The following is a 19,448-nucleotide window of genomic DNA, read 5'->3' as shown; positions in this document are numbered from 1 at the left end:
GTACTATAAAAGAAGTGATGTTTGTGATAAGGAAGATGAAGAACAATGTGTTTAATTTGTATCAGATTTCAACAAGGTCAAAAATTAGTTTAAAAAAGCTTTATAAAAACATTCTATGGATTTTGTGTGATCCTAGTTATAGTGAAACATTGAAATGTTTTAGAGAAGTTGTGATGTGTCCATCACTGACTGCTTTGCAAGATCCTAAAGAATCTCTCTCAGGAATGAGATTTATTACTTTAAGCCATGGATTAGGAAGGGAAAAAATTACATTTCAACCTCCTTTCTTATAATTCTCTGTGATTTTCCACCTAAAAGAAATACTTCATTAAATATACATTCAAATATTCATCAAAAAAATGTTTTTAAGTAATCAGAGTAGGCTTCAGGAATGGAACAAGTTAGGAGAAAATTGTTCAGAGACTTGCGATTCCAAGATAATAAGAACTCCATAAGAAATCAAAACACTTGGACCACTTCTTTATTTTAATCTTTCAGAGGATTCTGGGACTATCCAGTGAGTTACTTAACTGATCCTTTCCAGAGTTTATTTCGTATATAATAGAGTACATGATGGAAAAGTATAAAAGTATTATCACTAGGCGTTAGTCACAATTCAGTATTCAGAAGTCTCATGTGAAATTTGCAAATCATCTCAAGTCCATTTCAGAGTGTTTGAAGCTATTTCCCTATGCATCATTAACCATTAATTGAATATTGGGTTGCTCACTTAATAGGACTACTATTTATAACTCATTTAGTAGTTAGAAAAGTTTAGAGGTGAAATTTTCATCCTATAGTCATCAATAGTAATTGGGCATCGGTGTCATCACTGTTGGAAGGTCACTTAGAAGCTTCTGCAGCAGTATTAATAGCAGTGCACTGGATATATACTAAATGTTCATTTTTTAAATGATGGATATTTTTATAGTGAGTTAATTTTCTAATGCTTTCAAGAATCCTGGGCATATCTAATTTTGGACATATTGACTTAAGTTTGCTTATCGATATGTTTTCAGTTTTTCCAAATCTCTTTCTTACTTACCTACAGTGATAAAGTTTTGTTACAGTATCTATTAAGATTATCTTGCTTCAGCTTAACAGGGGGTTTAAATCATTAATTATTAAATCACTGCATCCTTACATGGAAGAAATAGTTTTATATTCAAAGCAACCATTTCTGTTTTTTTCTTTTTAATCTATAATAGCAATTAGGAAAACCATTACGGATTATTTTTTTCCCCACAGCTTCTTAAGGGAACATATTCCTTATGAAGAAGGATCACAGAATCATGCAATCATTTAGGTTGGAAAAGACCTTTAAGATCATTGAGGCCAACAAGCAATAAAAAAAAAACAACAAACCAGTTTATTTAATCTGTGCATCTCTGCTGTATTTTCTGTCTTGCTAATCTATAAAATTAATTGTTAGAAATACTCAATCTTTCGCCAGTAGCTTGTAGGAAATAAAGTGTTAAAACAGCCCACATTTACCAAACAATTTCATTTGTTAATATTATAAAAATGTATACCTTAGTAGATGCATATATGTGCAGTTGAAATCAATATCTCCAAATACCTGACTAGGGGTGGGGAGCAGGCAATATGAAGCCAGACTCTTCTCAGTGGTCAAGAAAAGGACAAGAAGCAACAGGCACAGACTGAAACAGGGGGAATTCTATTTAAATTGGGGTTTTTTGGTTTGGGTTTTTTTTTTACTGTGAAGGTTGTCGAACAGGGGAACAGGTTGTGCTGTCCAGAGAGGTTGTGGTGTTTGTATCCCTGGAGAAATTCAGAACCTGACTGGACTCAGCGCTGAGCAACTTGCTTTAGCTGGCCTTGCTTGAGCAGCGGGTTGGACATCTCCCTAGGTCCCGTGAACCTCAATTATTCTGTGACTCTGTGAAATCCACGCAAATAAATCTGAAGGACAAGTTTTATTAACTTTCAGAAATATTTGAATTGAGAGAATTTGTACTCCACCTAAAACTTAATATTTTATTCTCTCTCGTGCCTTGGGAATGTTAGGTTTATTATATTACTCTTTAAAATTGCTTTTATTAACATAAGCACCCAAACTTTGTTTTCTAAATTTAAAGGATGAGAATACTTATGACAGTAAAATATTAACTTGATGAATAATTCAGAGTGGAAAGAAATGGTAGAAGTCATAAAGTCACAGTTTGAACTGTAGCTTTGTGGTTGAACAACATGACCTTTCACATTCGAAACCATGATTTGTGTTTAATCTGTAGTCCTCTAGGAAATTAATTTGGCCAGTAGTCCATACTAGGGAACAGTTTCATAATCTTAAAGGATATTAACTGTAAAACATCCTTTGCTGTTGAGACAGACTTTTATAGAGAATTCAGTATGCTGAAATCTTCTTTATAGACCAGGAATGGCTATTACAGTATTATTGGGAAAACGTTTGGAGGGCAATAGATATTAGAGACATTGGACCTAACTGATAGCTGGCTAAGTTTACGTAATTAAATCAGTCCTTGACAAGTCCCTAAGTAGGTCACAGGGCAGTAGAGGATGAAGCACAACCTCTGCGGCTAATTCAAGGCCTCTGAACCACTGACACAGGGCCTTCTGCTCCACGTTGCTCTCCCTGGGCCCTGAAGGAGAAAAAAGGGAAAATTCGTACTTTATTCACGTGAGAAATTGCTGTATGCAGCTATAGTTCGTGAGACCGGTGGAAAAATTCTAGCCGCCACTGGAGCCAGGATGAGCTGTATATCTGCACGCAAAAGGTTAGTTTAGGCCTTTTAGCCAGGTTCATACAGCTTCTTTTGGCTACGTTGCTTATTAGCTGTTCAGCACTCGGTAATTAATTTACTAGGACGGTGGCTACTCCTTTCACTGGAATTTAGGGAGGGAAGCACTGAAACTTAACTTAGGTTAACCCAGTGAATAAAGCACAATGAGCAATGATGAGCAATGGCTTCAAAAAACCTAAAATAATGCAGTAACAGGAAATTTAGTTAATTGCCTTTAAAAAAAAAATCAGTTCTAAGATAGGAGACGAGGCTAATTCCTAGAATAGAGACATGAGTCAAACTTTGGAGATACTTGTTTGTATTAACTATACAGTTAGTTTAAACTAACTAATTCAGCTTAAATGATAAACTTTCAACCATGTAAATTCAAGGGAGATAAATCTTACAACTAAGGTTAAAGACACTCATTGAGAAGTTGAATGGCCATAACATCTTCATGTCTATTATTGAGATAATTTAGAAGGGGTTTGTTTTGTTTGGTTATTGTTTGTTTGTTTGTTTGTGTTGTGTTTGTATAAAATGAAATGACTGGGCAGGAGAAAACAAATTGCTATTGGAAGATTCCCAGATGTCCTTTTTTTAGTGAGGGACCAGAAGGTCTGAAATCAAAGATGTTTTAGTCAACACTAAAGAACAAAAGATACAACTCTAAAGAATAAACTATTTGCAACATATACACTAACCTTAATTTATGTGAACTCAAACCCACCTTGCCTCTACTAAAAAAATGTTTTGCAGAACACAGGAAAAAATAATGTATTTTATTTTTTTTAATTAAGTATATTTTTATTTTGTAACACTATTTCAAAATGTTAATGTCAGTGCAAAGAAAGAGTGAATAAGATAGTACACTGATTAATAAACCTACTTAGGAGTGCATGATTTTCTGCTTTGATATGCTAGCGATTAGCTAAACATTCTGATTCAGAAAAAGAACCCATAGGTATTGCTTTCAGCTTAGAATTGAAAAAAATCACATTTCTCTCAGAGTTGATATCTGGGGTTATTTTTGGATGTCATCTCTTTCCTATTCTTCCAAAGACCATTGTACCTACTCTTTGCTTTACATATCTGTATTTAGAACCCAAGAGGAAAATATCAAAAAGTAAAATACTTCTATGAATCACCAGAACTAGAAAGACCATATTGAGCCTTTTGATGGAGTCCTGGAGCAGATGCCTGAGTTGAATGACTCACCACTTCTTCCTTAACCCCAAATATAGTATTGCAGGAAAAAGAAGGACTGAAAGGAGATGAGGAAGGGAAAAAAAAGAAAAAAGGAAAAAAAAAAAAAAAAAAGAAAAGAAATCAAGCAAAGATTGTATCTTGCTTCTAGAATTCTAAGTGTTAATAAGCACCCACTGCTTTCTATTCATTCTCTGATCCTGAATTTTCCATTCATTGAAGCAATTAGGTTCTCAGTAAATTAGTTAGCCTAGTTAGTTCTTCATTTTGCATTTGATCAATTAGCAGGTACCATGTCCTTCTACATATTTTGACAGCATCCAAAACAATATGGTTGAATAGTATTTGACCCCATATTTAATGCTACAATAAATTAAAAAAAAACCAAACCTAACAGACAGTTATTTACGTGCTCATGGTCAGATATTTTCTGGATGTGTGTGATGTCTATCCCTCTTCTGCCACTGATGCAATATTGATCTATGTCTTCTGTGATTTTGCTGCAAATTACTTGAGCTTCTTGTGCTGTTAACAGTACTGTGGGACTTTTCTCTAAGCTTTACAATTACATACCACAAGTATGGAAAACTCACAGTAAAATCCTGCTTGGGAAGTTTGGGATTGCTTTACTTCATTTCTCTTTTAACAACTATCAGTCTTTAGTATCATTCGCGAACAATATTTTAGTCACTTGGGAGAGCAGCTACCCTGAGACTGCACAGAAAAAGGGATCTGTAATACAAAGCAGACTTTACCATATACAAATAAGAAAAAGCACACAGCTTGTCCCACTCCTACACTAGCATTCCCAGTCCTTCTACATCTGCAGATTCTTACAGGCATTCTAAAAGTAGTGAAGACCCTGGATAGTGCTGAAAAGGAGAAAAAAAATCCAAATATGGCACTCTTTTTCCAGAGAAATAATATCCGTCTCAGCATTTGTGGAGAACATTTACAATGAAGGCAGAAATCTTCACGGTAGCTATTGATCCCCTGGAAGAATCTGCTGCAAATGAAATTCCGACTCCCAGGAAGTCCTAAGGCACAATGCAGACTGCTGAAATCTGCGTCTCCTAGCCCAAACGATTATGCTTAAATAAATGCAGAATAGACTCGTACGAAGCCTCCCATTTGGATTTCACCAATTGTTTGACTTGATCTTGTGAAAACAATGCTGTCTATTTGCATGTGTAATTATATCTCATTGTACTTGATGTTTCTTCTCTTTTTAAAACCCCAGAGCCTCAGTGTTCCAACAGATGACTTGATTTCACTTAGATTTTCCTATCTGCAATACTTTTTTATAAGGTAGTTGTAGATGAAGTTAAAATTGACTAAGGATTTTGATTAGGTAGAACTTTTAGATTAAGGAAAGCATTTTTCCTATATATAAATGTCTAGTCTCCTAAAAAGCACCCTTGCAAGAAAAAAACACTCATTATTGCTTGTAAGCATATTCCCAGCTGAATGTTTTCTGTCTTAACTGTTCACAAACAGAGGAGCGAAAGACAATCTGAATGGAACACAAGAAAACATTTTTTTTTTTTTTTTTGTGATAATGGTAATACAACCGCAATTCTGTTCAGTAAAAAGGATGGCATTGTACTACTGCAGAAGCAGGGCTCTCTATTTTTTGATAGGCACTATAAAAACTTGCATTACTCTGTTCCAAATTGAACCGTTTAGGGAACCTGTTACTGCTAGATCACACCATTTTTCAGTAAAAAACTAAGCCTTGTATATCCCTGGATACTATTATTGAAGGCAATAAAATGTACTATTGTAAGATCAACGAGGGTTGAGATGACTATATTCTCATAAGCTAAAGAAGACAATCAGTATGATAATTAGAGCATGTTAATTACTCTCCACTAGCAACAAAAAATGCAAATGATATACAGCAGGAAATTAACAGCAGTTACTGCTCAATATTGCATGACTTTTCCATTAAGTATAATATGAGAAGTTGTTAAATTATAGAAAATGAGAATAATGAAGCTGGAATATTAAAGAAGCTTAGGTTTCCAGCCTGGCTGTGGAGGGAATCATTAGGAAGAGTCCTGAGGATGTGCTACTGTCCGTGCAGGTTAGGTACACTTGTGTAGTACATTGGGGAAATCTTTATGCATTATTTTATTTTCATTAGGTAGAACAAGGCTGGGTATTCTGCCTCAGCTGGAAGCAGTACAGCAACCTCTTCTGAATAACGGATCTGCTGCAAAATAGCTAACACAATTTCATCCCTTTCTTCGAAAAACAAAGATTGAAGCTGGGTATGATGGGGCTTTTTTTTGAGAACAAACAAGCAAACAAACCCCAAAGAGCTAATAATGTTCTGAGCCTTGGAAAGGTTTAAAACCAAAGGCCAAAGACTCTAATAGCCTGAGAACTGAAACCAGCACAAGAAAAAAAGCCATGGGAGAAGCGCATGACCGAGTTTTAAAGTATATTCTGTGGAGTATAGACAATCTTATCAAAACGGTGACACAGCTGCTACTGTCAGCTACCAATGAGCAACAGTGTGGACTTTTTAATCAGTTAGGTGGGTTTTTTGAAAACATGAGAGCCATGCCTACATATTGCAGGCATGTTTCATAAAGCATCGAATCCGTTCATAATTTTCCAATGACTTCAACAAGCCTTTGATTATGATCACTGACATACTAACTTGGGCTCCACGAGCCTGATACAAAACATATCCGTGACTGACACAAAGGAAGACAAACTGGCATTTTGCAAAGAGCTTAAAATATGAATACTTAAACACAGATCTCGATAAATACTTACAAAGTATTTCTTCTAATTGGAAAAATTGCAGTTTGAGTTTTCTTTCCACTACATTAAGGTTTTTTAAATAATTAGATTTCCTACTGCCTCAATATTCTCAGGTAGCTACTCACATTTCATTAAGTTATGAGATGTAAAACATCTACAATGCTGTCAGAGTGAATTGTTGTTAGTGTTTTATCCATGCTGTAGGTGTACTTAAAGTCCCATAATCACAGAAGTTATGGAACTGAAATTTTTTAAAAGCATTTTCTTGCTTTTATATTACAACAGAGTCTGTGCCTGGCGGGGGCAGGGGGGGAGCATTTCATGTTATCACAAACATTTGTTTGAGGTGGATAAGGGAGAGAAAATGGCGGGGGTGGGCTGTTTGTGTTTTGTTTTGTTGTGTATTTGTTGGGTTTTTTTTTTCCCCTGGAGAACACTGTCCCAACTTCTCCAGAAAAAGGGCCCATTTCTGATGGGCTCCTACATAAAGCAGAACAAATCTTCCTGCTAGATGAGCTGTGTTGACCAGAGAGAAGAGGAAGACAGGAGCTAAAGGAATTTGACAAAAAAGCAAGATATCAAAATTAATCTGGACACACATTATAGAAGAAATTATTCAACTCTTTGTAGATCTAAGGTGTTACGCAAGTGCTGCATTTACAGGATAGAACAACTTTCCTGGTGGGAAGGACTCTGTAAACTGTGTGTATGGTGGATTTATTATTTTGGTGCATAAAGTAAAATTATTATGGCAGTCTGACAGATTCCTATAAAACATAGACATAAGAACTAATGGCAACCCTGGTATAGATTAAGAGGGGAATAAAGTTGTATCTGTGCTTGATAATGGTGTAATACCTGAGGGATGAACCGGGATGTTCTATGCGGTGTGATGCGAGCAGTTACATGGAGAAGATCCTTCTTAATTTCCAGTCTATACTTTAATCGTGTTCATGTCTAGATAAAAATTCTAATTATCTAGAATCCACAGAATGCTTTATTTTGATAATAAGCAAAAGTATTGCTCTGAAACAGCTCATCTCCTTGAAATCATTAACCAACAAGTCGTTCTTTTCCTCTTTCTTTTCTCATTTGGGTGTTATTTAGCATCTAAAACCGGCATTGCAGCAATATTTGAATCTTGTTCAACATTCCATAGCTGAAATTATTCAACCACAGAATTATTGGCACAATTCAATACATTTGCAGCTGAATACAAGCTGTTGCTGACTACACAATAGAAATCATGGTTGTCAGTTTTGTAACATCGTTGCATTCCAGGTAGGCAATTCTTAGAAAACATTATTGCAACAAACTCAAAAAGATTATTTTCCACTATGTATACATTATAAGTACTAGTGCCATTAATTATTTGGCATTGTATCCACTGATAATTCACTTGTCCGTATTGAAACCATATAGACAGAGCTTTAGAGGTAGGCTATCCACCACATTAATCAGAGTTTGCTGGCAGTTAATTTACAGGGTACAGATGCGGCACATGCATTCTGGCAAATCCAACACGTCCCATACAAAACACTTTTCTTTAAATAAGTGCACTTATTTACTTTGAGTACACTTGAAAAAGATGAATATGAATGACATTTAGATGCCTTAAGCAGACATTTATTTTGTAATTTAAAATTCTATTTAGTAAGATAAAAATAAAATCCTATGAGATCCTGTATCACAAACACATCCACTATACTTAAAGCGTGACTGCTGTTGATTTTCCAATTATAGACTAGGAATATCGTAGAAGGAAAATAAAATTGTTGACAAGAAAAGCACATATAGAAATGTTTTGTTACTTTGTAGGGAAAAAAACCCCATGCTAATAAGAGAAATGACAGACAAATACAGGCATTTTGATATTACATATCACCAGATAGGACTCAAGTAGCACTTTCCATCTAGGCTACTTCTGAAACATACACCGTTGTGGTAAATATACAATTATTTTATACCTATCAAACCCATGCAGCTGAATAATAATAATGAAAAAGCAGCATGAAAGAGAGAGGGTAAGAACTTGGTTTAGTCTAACAATGAATACAAATGAAACATTTAAAGAAGACTGCTCTTTTTTTTCTCAGTGAGAAATGATCTTTCCATAGATTGTTCTGCTTCAATTGTATTGACTACTAATGTTTCATCTTCAGTGGAATTCTCTAAAAGTTCAGATCCAACTTAAAATCTTAGTTGATACTTATTTGAAAAGTCTATTTAGCTCAAGTTCTCTACTTTCGTCTTTTCTTTTGACAGATGAATACCTAAATATAGCCAGGATTTCCAAACTATCGTAAAACATTACAATGACAGAAATTCTGGTGACAATGAAGAAATGGGGAGTTGTTTTGTGTGTGTGCCTAGCAGCAATCATCCTGTAAGATTTTAGAAGACATGAAATAATTCAATATCATATAACCTGTATAAAAAAGCAAGTATAATGATATTACAGTTGTCAATAATAAGGTACTCTTCATTATTCAACTATAATATACCACTTGTTAATGACAGTTTGGGGACCTGGCTATATATAAAAATACTGATTTTCAGATTGAATGAATACTTTTTCCTGATCAATCCGTGATTCCAGTGATTCATTTCCATCTGCCTATCTATCACCTAGTGGTTTGTTGTCTCTCCATCTAAAAGAAAGTCTAATATAAATCATTTTTTTATTTCTTCTTGTAAATATGCTCTTACTGATACTGCAAAAACCAGAAAACACGATTAACATGCTTTTTTACTATTTTTAGTTACCGTTGAAATGTTTTTTTCTGTCACTTTTCTTTATATTTAATGTTATTTAATTTCCCAGAGTCAATAACGGAATATTATAGCTATGACATGTTAGAAGGCTACTATGACATATAATCATGAATCCAGAGTGTCCACACACAGAACTGGGAGAACTTTCCAGGTCTGGGTAAACATTCTGACCATGGGACCACAAAATAATTCAAGTGGGAAGGGACCGCGGGAGGTCTCTCGTCCAACCTCCTGCTCCAAACAGGGTCAACTATGGGGCCAGACCAGGTTGCTCAGGTTTATCCAATTAGATCTAGAAAACCTCCAGGGATGGATACTGCACAGTATCTCTGGGCAACGTCCTCTCACGGTGGAACATACTGATGGGAAAAAAAGGTTTTCTTTGTACCCAGTCTGAACAGCTCCTGTTTCATGTTAAGCCTGTTCTCTTGTCCTCCGGCCACGTAGTGCTGAGAAGAGCCCGTCTCCCCCTCCCCACCTACATTGGGTGCTGCTCTATCATCCCCCCAAAGCCATTTCTTCTGCAGGCTGAACAAGCTCAGCTCCCTCCGTATCTCCTCACAGGGCAAGCGCTCCAATGCACAAGCATCCCGGTGGCCTCTGCTAAACTCGGTCCAGCGTATCCACGTCTTCCTTGTACTGGGGAAGATGAAATACTTCCAATTGTTTCGGAAAGAGTACTCTAGATGTGGTCTATTGAGCGCTGCGCCGATGAGGATAATCCCTTCTCTTAATCTACAGGCCATGCTCTGTTAGTAAAACCCAGGATGCTTTTGGTCTACTTAACAGGTTTTGCGGTTCTCCTTAACAGTTTAACATCTTTCTGCTGTTTTCCATGTGGCCAGGCTAAGGCAGGGGTAGCTCGCTCATCTCCTAACAAACTCTGACAGCTGTACGTGATCAGAGGCTGGCTGGAGCCTTAGTTCTGGCTGACCCCTGATTAGGGAGGGTCAAGCACCCTTTTAGCCCACCCTGGGGAGATGCCTATATAACAGCCCGGTCCAGAGCATGGCTCTTAGTGGTAATGAATGGATATAGCAGTTTGTGGAGCAGGGCATGAAGAAGAGGCGGTTGGGAACCTTGCTTCTTCTAGCATATGTTTTTTCTAGAGATGGTGGTTACAGGGCATCATCCCCGGGTGCTGCTGGAGACACTGTCCCTTTGCTGTTTAACTGGCATGCCCAGGTGGAGTTTCAGGAGGAGGCTGCAGCTCTGCACGTCTCAGGCTGCGGGTTGTGCCTCGAGCCTCTTTCTTAAGGCATGTGATGTAGCGCGCAGGAGGGATGGAGCTGTGCTGCTAAGTGAAAGACCTGCAGGAAGCGTTGAGGAGACTATTCAGCAGCAGAGGGGATGGCAAAGAGGTTGACGGGGTCTTCTCTGAAAAGGAGTGTCTTCAAGAGCCTGAACCTTCAGGTACAGAGGGGTGGGAAGAGCCTGTGCCTATGGAGTCAGAAAATGGAAATTCCCATCATGGTGACGGCTGGAAACCAGGAGGAAGTCATCTCATGCCCCACTTTGTGACTTGAGGTTACCCAATGGGTTCACTGCCCCCATAGCTGACGAGGAGCTGGGAACATTGTTAAATGGAGCATCTCTGCTTGCGGAGTGTGAGCCACTGGGAACCATCAGAAGGAAGCAGTGAGTGGCTGTGGTGGGAGACTCCCATCTGCTGAGCCGATTCCTCATCTAGGGACGCCTGCTGTTTGTCAGGAGCTCGTATTCAGGAGGTTGTGGAGATGCTACCAAGGCTTACTGAACCTTCTGACAATTACCATTTGCTGCTCTTCCAGGGACCCATGATGCTCTAAGGTACCCAAGGATAACCTGGGAAGTACCAAGTGTGAATATAGGGCTCTGGGGCAGTGGTCAAGGATATGGGGGGCTCGGATGCTCTTCTTCCTGCTGATGAGGTGGAAGGGTCTGAGGACTTAATGGATCCTGCAAGTTAACAACTGCTTCCATAGCTGATGCCTGCAACGCTCTTTTGGCTTCTACAACCAGGGGAATCTCTTGCAGGGTCCACAGCTCCTTGGAAGAGATGGGATCCATTTGACTGTGTAGGGCAAAAATATCTTTATCAACAGGCTGATCATCCTGGTGGGGAGAGCTCTGAACTGGAAATGACGGCAGAGGCAGTGACTCCTCAAGGAACAAGTAAGGAAACTAGGGAGAGGGTGGGCAAAGGTGATGGAAAAAGAAGGGGCATAGCAATCAATGAAAGAGCTGAAGTGGAATGTTTTTAGTGTAGGCATGGAAAGAAGGAAGTGCCTGCAGAATGGCATTATGGGCCAAGCTCTTAAGCCTGTACTGGGGAACTGGCACATTGGAATGCTTTGCTGGAATGCCTCTACACTAATGTATGCTGCTTGGGGAAACAAACAGGAGTTACAAGTTTGTTGGTACTGGGCTATGACCTCAGTGTGATCAGGGAGTCATAGTGGGATAGCTCACGTGGCTGGAGTGCTGGGATAGAGGGATACAGACTTTTTAGGAAGGACAGGCTGGGAAGACGAGGAGGGGTGTGTTGCCCCTTACGTGAGAGCCGTTGGGATGCATGGAGCTCTGCCTGGGGTTAGGTCAGGGATCGGTCAAGAGCTTGTGGGTTAAGGTGAGTGGGTAAAACAACATGGGTGCCTGTGTTAGTGGATATCTGCTATATATCTTGTGGTGAGTTAGCCTTGGCTAGCCCATCCAACTGCTTGCTGAATCCCACCATCCCCTCAGTGGGATGGGGGAAAAAATAGGAAGAACCTGAACACTCATGGCTTGAGATAAAGACAGGGAGATTGTTTATCAGTTACTGTTATGGGCAAAACTGACTGGACTTGGAGAAAATTAACTTATTACTGATTAAATCTTTTTAACTGCTGATTTGGGTAATGGGAAACTAAGACAAACACTAAACCAACACTTTTCCGCCCTCCTTTCCCAGACTCCATGGAAACCATTCCTTTCTGACTCCTCATCCCTCTGCTGCCCAAAGCTGGCCCCTGAGCACTGCCATTCCAGGATGGCTACAAGACAGTGCTGAAGTTGTTTCTTACCCCATCACCAAGGGAAAATTCACTCCCTTGCAAGGAGTCTGTTCTGCCTCCGGCATTCCTGCTTCCAGCCAGTTTAACCCCTTTTGCAGTTGGGCCTCCTTGCCCTCCATGCCAGGCCATTCCTTGGTCACAAATTACCACTGCTGAGCAGTTACAATTAGAATTTCCCCTTCTCTTTTCTTCCCACCCGTATGCAGCACAGGGGTAATGGGGGTTGTGGTGGTACAGTGAGTACATAGCAGTTTCTCTTTGCTCTCCTTCTTTCTCACGCTTTTCCCGTGCTCTGGTATGGTACCTCCGCAGGCTGCGGTCCTTCAGGAATATCCATCTGCTCCACTGTGGTCTCTTCCACAAGCTGCAGTCCTATCAGGAAAATCTTCTCCAACATGGTTTCTCTATGGGTGGCAGTTCCTTGAAGAACAGTCATCTGTTCAGTCATGGACTCCTTGGGCTGCAGAGAATATCTTTTCTGCCATAGAGTTCCTCCCTCTCCTGACATTGTTATTCCCTCTGTTTCTCATTTTTTGTTTACTTTTCCTCTCTTTCCAGCATTATCTGCCCTTTCCTCCCAGAAAGCAGCTCCAAACACATGAAGTACGAGGAGGTGATTAGGAGTAGTTGGCATGGATTTATAAAGGGGAAGTAATGCTTGAACAATCTGATGGATGCCTATAAAGAGGTTACTCTCTTGGTAGATGAGGGGAGAGCAGCAGATGTTGCTTATGTTGATTTTTAGTAAAACCATCATCCTATACAAGCTGACAGTGAAGAGATTAGATAAGTGGACAGTAAATTATATTGAAAACCTGCTGAGCAGCTGGGCCCAGGGGATTGTGATCAGTGACACAAAGTTCATCTGGAGGCAAGTCACTAGTGGTGTACCCCAAGGGTCAATACTACAGCCAGTACTGTCCAACGTCTTTATAAATGACCTAGATCCTGGTACAGAGCGTACCCTCAGCGAGTTCCTGGATCGTATAAAACCGTGAAAAGTGGCTGGTGTACCACACGAGCGTGCTGTCATTCAGAGGGATGTCGTCAGGCTGGAGAACTGAGCCGTGGGGAATCTCATGAAGTTCAACAAGAGGAAGTGCCAAGTCCTGTATCTGTGGAAGAATAAGTACTGGTACCTGCTGGGTGCTGAAGAGCTGGAAAGCAGATCTGGAGAGAAAGACCTGTGGCTTCTGGTGGAAAATAAACTAACCAAAAGCAATCAATACATCCTCATGTCAAAAAAGGCCAGCAGTAGCCAGGACCTGCCAGCATGTTGAAAGAGTTGATCCCTCCTTGCTACTCAGAACCAGTGAGGCAGCATCTCAAGTGCTGTATCCAGTTCTGGGCTCCCCAGTCCATGAAAGATATGGATTTACTGCAACACGTCCACAAAGACGATGAAGGTACTTGTACATCTCACGTGAGGAAAAGCTGAGAAAGCTGGGATTTCTCAGCCTGGAAAAGAGAAGGCTCAGGTGGGATCTTATCAATGTGTATGAACACCTGCTTGGGAGGGAATAAAGATGAGGGAACCAGATTCTTCTCATTTATAACCACTGACAGAACAAGAGGCAGTGGGCTTAAATTAAAGCATGGACTCCATCTGAACATGGGAAAACACTTTTTTTAAATTATGCTCTGAGAGTGGTTAAACACTGGAACAGGTTGTGGGGGTGTCTGCGTGTGGAGATCTTAAAAATCCAGCTGGACATGGTCCTGGGCGTTCTGCTGCAGCTGATCCTGCTTGAGCAGGGGTTGTACTAAATGACCTCAAGAGGTCTTTGCCAACCTAAAGGATTCTGTAAAGTCAAAAGAAGAAATGTAGACACGTTCGTTCTTTTCTGATGAGTCCTGGTTTTCTTTGGAACAAAATCGGTACGTGAATACAGAAAGAAGCCAGTGAAATCTAATAAAACCCTTGTCTATTGAGAGGGATTAGGGTGAGCTGTGTAACATTTGTCTTGTAGCTAAATATTCCCAAATGACTCTAAGTACAATCTCCAAAAAGAAGGGCAAAATACTACTTGTAAGAGAAATAGGAAAGCACCAGGAGTTATCAAGATTCTTTAAACTCAGTTTTAACTATTTCAGTGAACTACTTCTCAAGTCTTAATGTAAACAGGCCAGAAATAGGGGGAAAGAGACATGCTATGACAAAACCTAAGAATTTGCCTTTATTTCACTTAATGTAGTAGAGAAGAAAAAGCAGAATCAGCTCAGGTTGTATTTATGTAGGTGTTCATATAAATGTATCTTGGCATCTTACCTCTCTTCTGAAGCCAGACCTGTCCCCCTTATTCTTAAAAAGAATAGAATGAGTTGTGAAATAGGATTTGAAGATTGTGCATGAGGTGATGAAATTTATGAAATACAACTGCCAATGACACTGCTTAAAAGCACTTTCTTCTGTGTGTCTAGGTATGACGTGTTACCTTGTTATAGGCAATAACTGAGCACAGTGTATATATGTGGCACAAACAATTTATTATTAGCCTAACTAAAATCTTACAAACTCGATGAAAATAGAAGAGTTATTAGCAGTACTATGAGATTTTGTAGTGCAATTACTATTACAATTAACTGGGAGCTGCCCCTTTCCTCCGAGGTAATGCTTACCCTTCCCGCATCCATCTGGCTCTCCGGGTGCCCGTGCTGGTCCTCGGACAGTGAGGTGGGATCGGCACATGGAGCTGCCAGCATCCTGCCCTCTCCATTGGGATGAGTGTGATGGTGGGGGCACCTTTCCTTCTGCCTTTGGCTGGGCTTGGCTTTAGTTTTATAAATTTTCTGACCCATCCCAAATACTTCTCCCGGGCTGCCAGCTGCAGCCCCCCCCAGCCCCAGGCACGCAAAGGGCGGTCTGTGGTTTGTCAGGGCAGGCAGCAGTCCCTGCCGGTGACGCAGGGGTTAAACCAGAGACACCCAGCTCAGGCCACGGCCAGGCTGAGCCCTGAGCCCCTGTGCTGCCCGGTCAGCTGGGGCAGAAATTTTTTAGTGGGCTACAGAGAAAAGGATATGGGAGTTTACGTTAAATGTTGTGGGTTAAATGTGTACATGTGCCTACATACTGCTAATCCTTTGTTTTTCTGTCAGCTGGCGTCTAGGTAATGATTCACAGCTATGTTCTCATAGAAAACAAACAATGCGATCGACCCAAAATAAATTGTTTTTTTCTCTCTTCCCTTACACTTCATTCCAAACTTTTATTTAATAACTCAAAGCCAAAATATATATCCTTTACCAACAGCTGATTACAGGGCAGAATATGCTTTACTCTTCCTTTCATTGCATGCAGCCTAATAGCTCTTTACTTTCCAATGATTGCACCACTTAAAGTGGTTTGTGCAAAATAAATTAGCATTACAAACAGCTTTAGTTTCCCCTGACTGAATAAACCAAATTTGGTCACAAAACTGGAATGATAGAATTAAGTCACTTGCTTGGAATATTTTTGATAACAATGACATGAGTTCAAAAGACGTTTCTCTCGGTTTAGATGTCTGTTGATGCAGTATAAACATTATTCCAATACATCTTGTCGTTGTTTCAAATAGGAGTTTATTGTAGAGATCCTTAAATCTTTGGTCTATGTATTGAAGTTCAGAAAATATGTTTGATGGATCTAAGACCTAGTGAAAGCATGTAGAAATTTATATGAATGACCCAAAGATGTATAAAAGAAAAAGATTTTAAAACAGAGCTTTATCAAACCAACACACTGCAAAGCCTGAAAAGTGTGCTGGGCAGTTGATATAGTTGGGAATGTCATAAGAAAAAAAATTATAGCAGAAAGAAGGCAAAAGTAGAATGATATGGTGTGGAAGCTAGAGCTGTTTAAAGGCTTGGGAATGGTTTAAAGCTTAACTGAAAAATACATTTTCTCTCATCCTCAAAATTTTGACAGGTAGGAAATTCCCATTTAGGTAGGACTTCCCTTTCTACTTGGGAGGACTCAAAGCTGTCTGTGGGAAGAATAGATCAGCTATAAGCCAATCAAACAAAATAATGTTTTGAATGATTTTATAGTTGATAAGCAAAATCTGCTCTGCTTAAATTTAAAACAAAGGTTTCCATTTATATTTGAGTTCTCTTAGCACTCAGATGTCCCCAGAGATGGTTCCAACATAGACTTCTCATTTCTAGTTTTTAAATATTAGCCAATTAGACACAGGCAAGCCTGTATGACCAAATAGGATGTATCTAAAGGTACCGGGTGAGCTGGCTGATGTTGCTGAGGGGCCAAACTTTATCATTTTCAAAAATTAATGGAAATCAGGGAAGTTTTCTGATAACTGGGAAAAGGCAAACATCACATCCAGGATGTTGGACTAGATTACAAGAGGTCCTTTCTGGCCAGAATATTTTTTTATTCTGTGGTTCCATGATATTCTTTTGGTTGTTGAAAATGGTAGTTGTTTCATTGCTTTGACTGAAATACTCTGAGTGGCAAGGAAATCCAAGTCTATTTCCCCAGCTCACCTATCTGGACTTCATTTATTTTAACAGCTCTAGTGAGTAATAGCAGATTCTCTTCAAATTCTAGGTAAGTCTCATTTTAGATAAAACTTCAGTGCCACAAAGTATGGGTTAGAATGCATATACTTCAAGATGGTTTACAAATTTTCATTTAAGCTTAAATAGATAAACTGATGAAGCAACACTGAAACAAAACTCAGAACTTTATCATCTTAGGGACAATGCTATTTTACTAGGCTGCAAAATCAGACTTTTTTTTGTTTCTTGCCTTATGACTTTTTTTTTTATAATTTTCTATTGCCAATCTAGGAGGAAGGATGGAGAGAAAAAAAAAAATCCTGAGGTTTTTTACAGTCTGGTAGCTAAGGCATTTTCCAGCTAACTGGGCAATATGAGTATCAACTCTTATAGACAGAGGACCTTGATCTCCTGTGGTCTAGAGAAATGATCTGCAAAATGCTTATTCTCTCCGTATGTTTTTTTGTAGTCCAGACAAAAGTCTACAATTAAAATAAAAAAACCAAAATATACAGGAAGGAGAAAACATAAGTGTATTTGAACTCTCTGTGTCAATTGCTTTTGTAAGGTTGGAAAATGTGTGAATAGAAGGACTTACGAACGCTAGACAGAGGGACTGAATGCCTGTCATTTTAGCAAAATCTTTGCTTTTAATAATTCATGTATCTTGATTTCACTGCCAGCATTTAAAGCTGAAATAGAGGCTAGAAAGCACTAAAGCTTGAGTTTTGAAAGGCATGGGATGCAGATATTTAATGAGGCTCATACCAAATGATATAGGATATTTTATCACTGGCATGAGAAGACGTTAAAAACAAAAATATCTTACTCCACTGTGAATTAATATTCTGGTTTTGCTCATCAATAATTCATCTAGTTCTTATGGCTACTACACAGTGTGAGCTCTGTGTCCTAGATCTGAACAAAGTAGAATTTCTGCCCCAATTTTGACAAAGAGTTATATCATTTCTAGACCAAAAAATCTTCAGAAACATAAAGAAGTTGTAGCTAGGAGGACTCCCATTCCATTTTTTAATTTTATTTTGTTTTGTTTTACAAAGCACCGATGTCTGGAGGTGTGCTGCATTCTGACACTTTGGCTTTAACTGTAGCACTTTGAGGAAGTGTTGCAATAATACTTGGAAAAACACATATCTTTTGTAAGTCAGATCAAATATACCATTATTTCAGGCAGTTTGGGTTCTGATTGCATTCCTTGCTCTCATGGAATTAGATGGCTGAGAGTGTCAGCTGTTCGGACCTTAGGGGAGGAGAAGCAAACCCAAGACCCTGCATAACCTTGCAACTCATCGCAGAAGAGCTGAGCAAAAATATACACAGTGGTCTGAACACTGATAGCACATCAGCATGTAACTCTCAAGCAATGAAGTACCAATCTGTTGGTTGACAGGGCAACGTAGGCACACAAGTTAGTATCGAACGCAACTGCAGCCAGGTGAGTTAACAGGCCATATGCTCCTGGAAATTAGGGAGTAAGCTTGAAAGGAAGTCTAAAGTTTATTCTCCCTTTTGAGTAAGTGAACAGCTTTCAGAGATGATGTATATCATTGGAAGGACTTTTTTTTTTCTTTTAACCTAAACTCTTTGTCAGAAAATTTAATCTAGATTCATTCCACTTAGCTTTTGGCACCTTCCTGAGGAGCCTAACCTAGGCACAAAAATGGCATAAGCTATTTCTGTGCTTAACAGAATGACACCTCAAGAGAGAAATTCAAATGAGCTAAGATCTGAATCATGCTGTGGAGAGCCTACTTCTCTCCAACAAGTATAGAGGGAGCCTCGAGTGCCTATGCTCCTAACACAAATATCTCAGTTTGAAGCCTAAAGTGAGGTTGAATAAATCCAGCTTTTGTGCTGTTTTAAGCAAATGGAGGCTCAAAACCCTTCAGACCCATGGCAAGTTAATTAGGAAGGTACTAACGGGATTGCATAAAAGCATAAGCACTGTATCTGCCTGTTTAGTCCTGTCTTTCTGGGGCTACACACACACACAAAAAGAATTTCATCTTCTGTTTGCAAAAAAATAAACTAAAAGTATAAATCTGTCCACAACCCCTGCAAAGAAAATAAATTGACAATGTGGTCTAACAAAGAATAAAGCAATGTTTCCCTGAGCAGGCAACCAGAGGAAAAATCTCTCCCCCAAAGATATGAACTGCTGTAAGGGAATTTTTTAACCACTTCTACCAGACTAGAAGATGTGGCTATCAAAGAACAAAAGATCCCACGTTGGCTGGCTGGTTGCGTTGATTGATTTATCTGTTCACAGCAGCGCTAAGGCTGCTTTAAAGATCAGCTGTACCTGTCTCTCATATTACCTGCCTGAAAGTTAACCTCTGGAGAGCGATTCAGCTCATTCTGAAGTAGTCTCCTG

The sequence above is a fragment of the Accipiter gentilis genome, chromosome 15 (genome assembly GCF_929443795.1).
Source record: "Accipiter gentilis chromosome 15, bAccGen1.1, whole genome shotgun sequence".
NCBI classification, from domain to species: Eukaryota; Metazoa; Chordata; class Aves; order Accipitriformes; family Accipitridae; genus Astur; species Astur gentilis.
Note: the sequence above shows the minus strand (reverse complement) of the source record.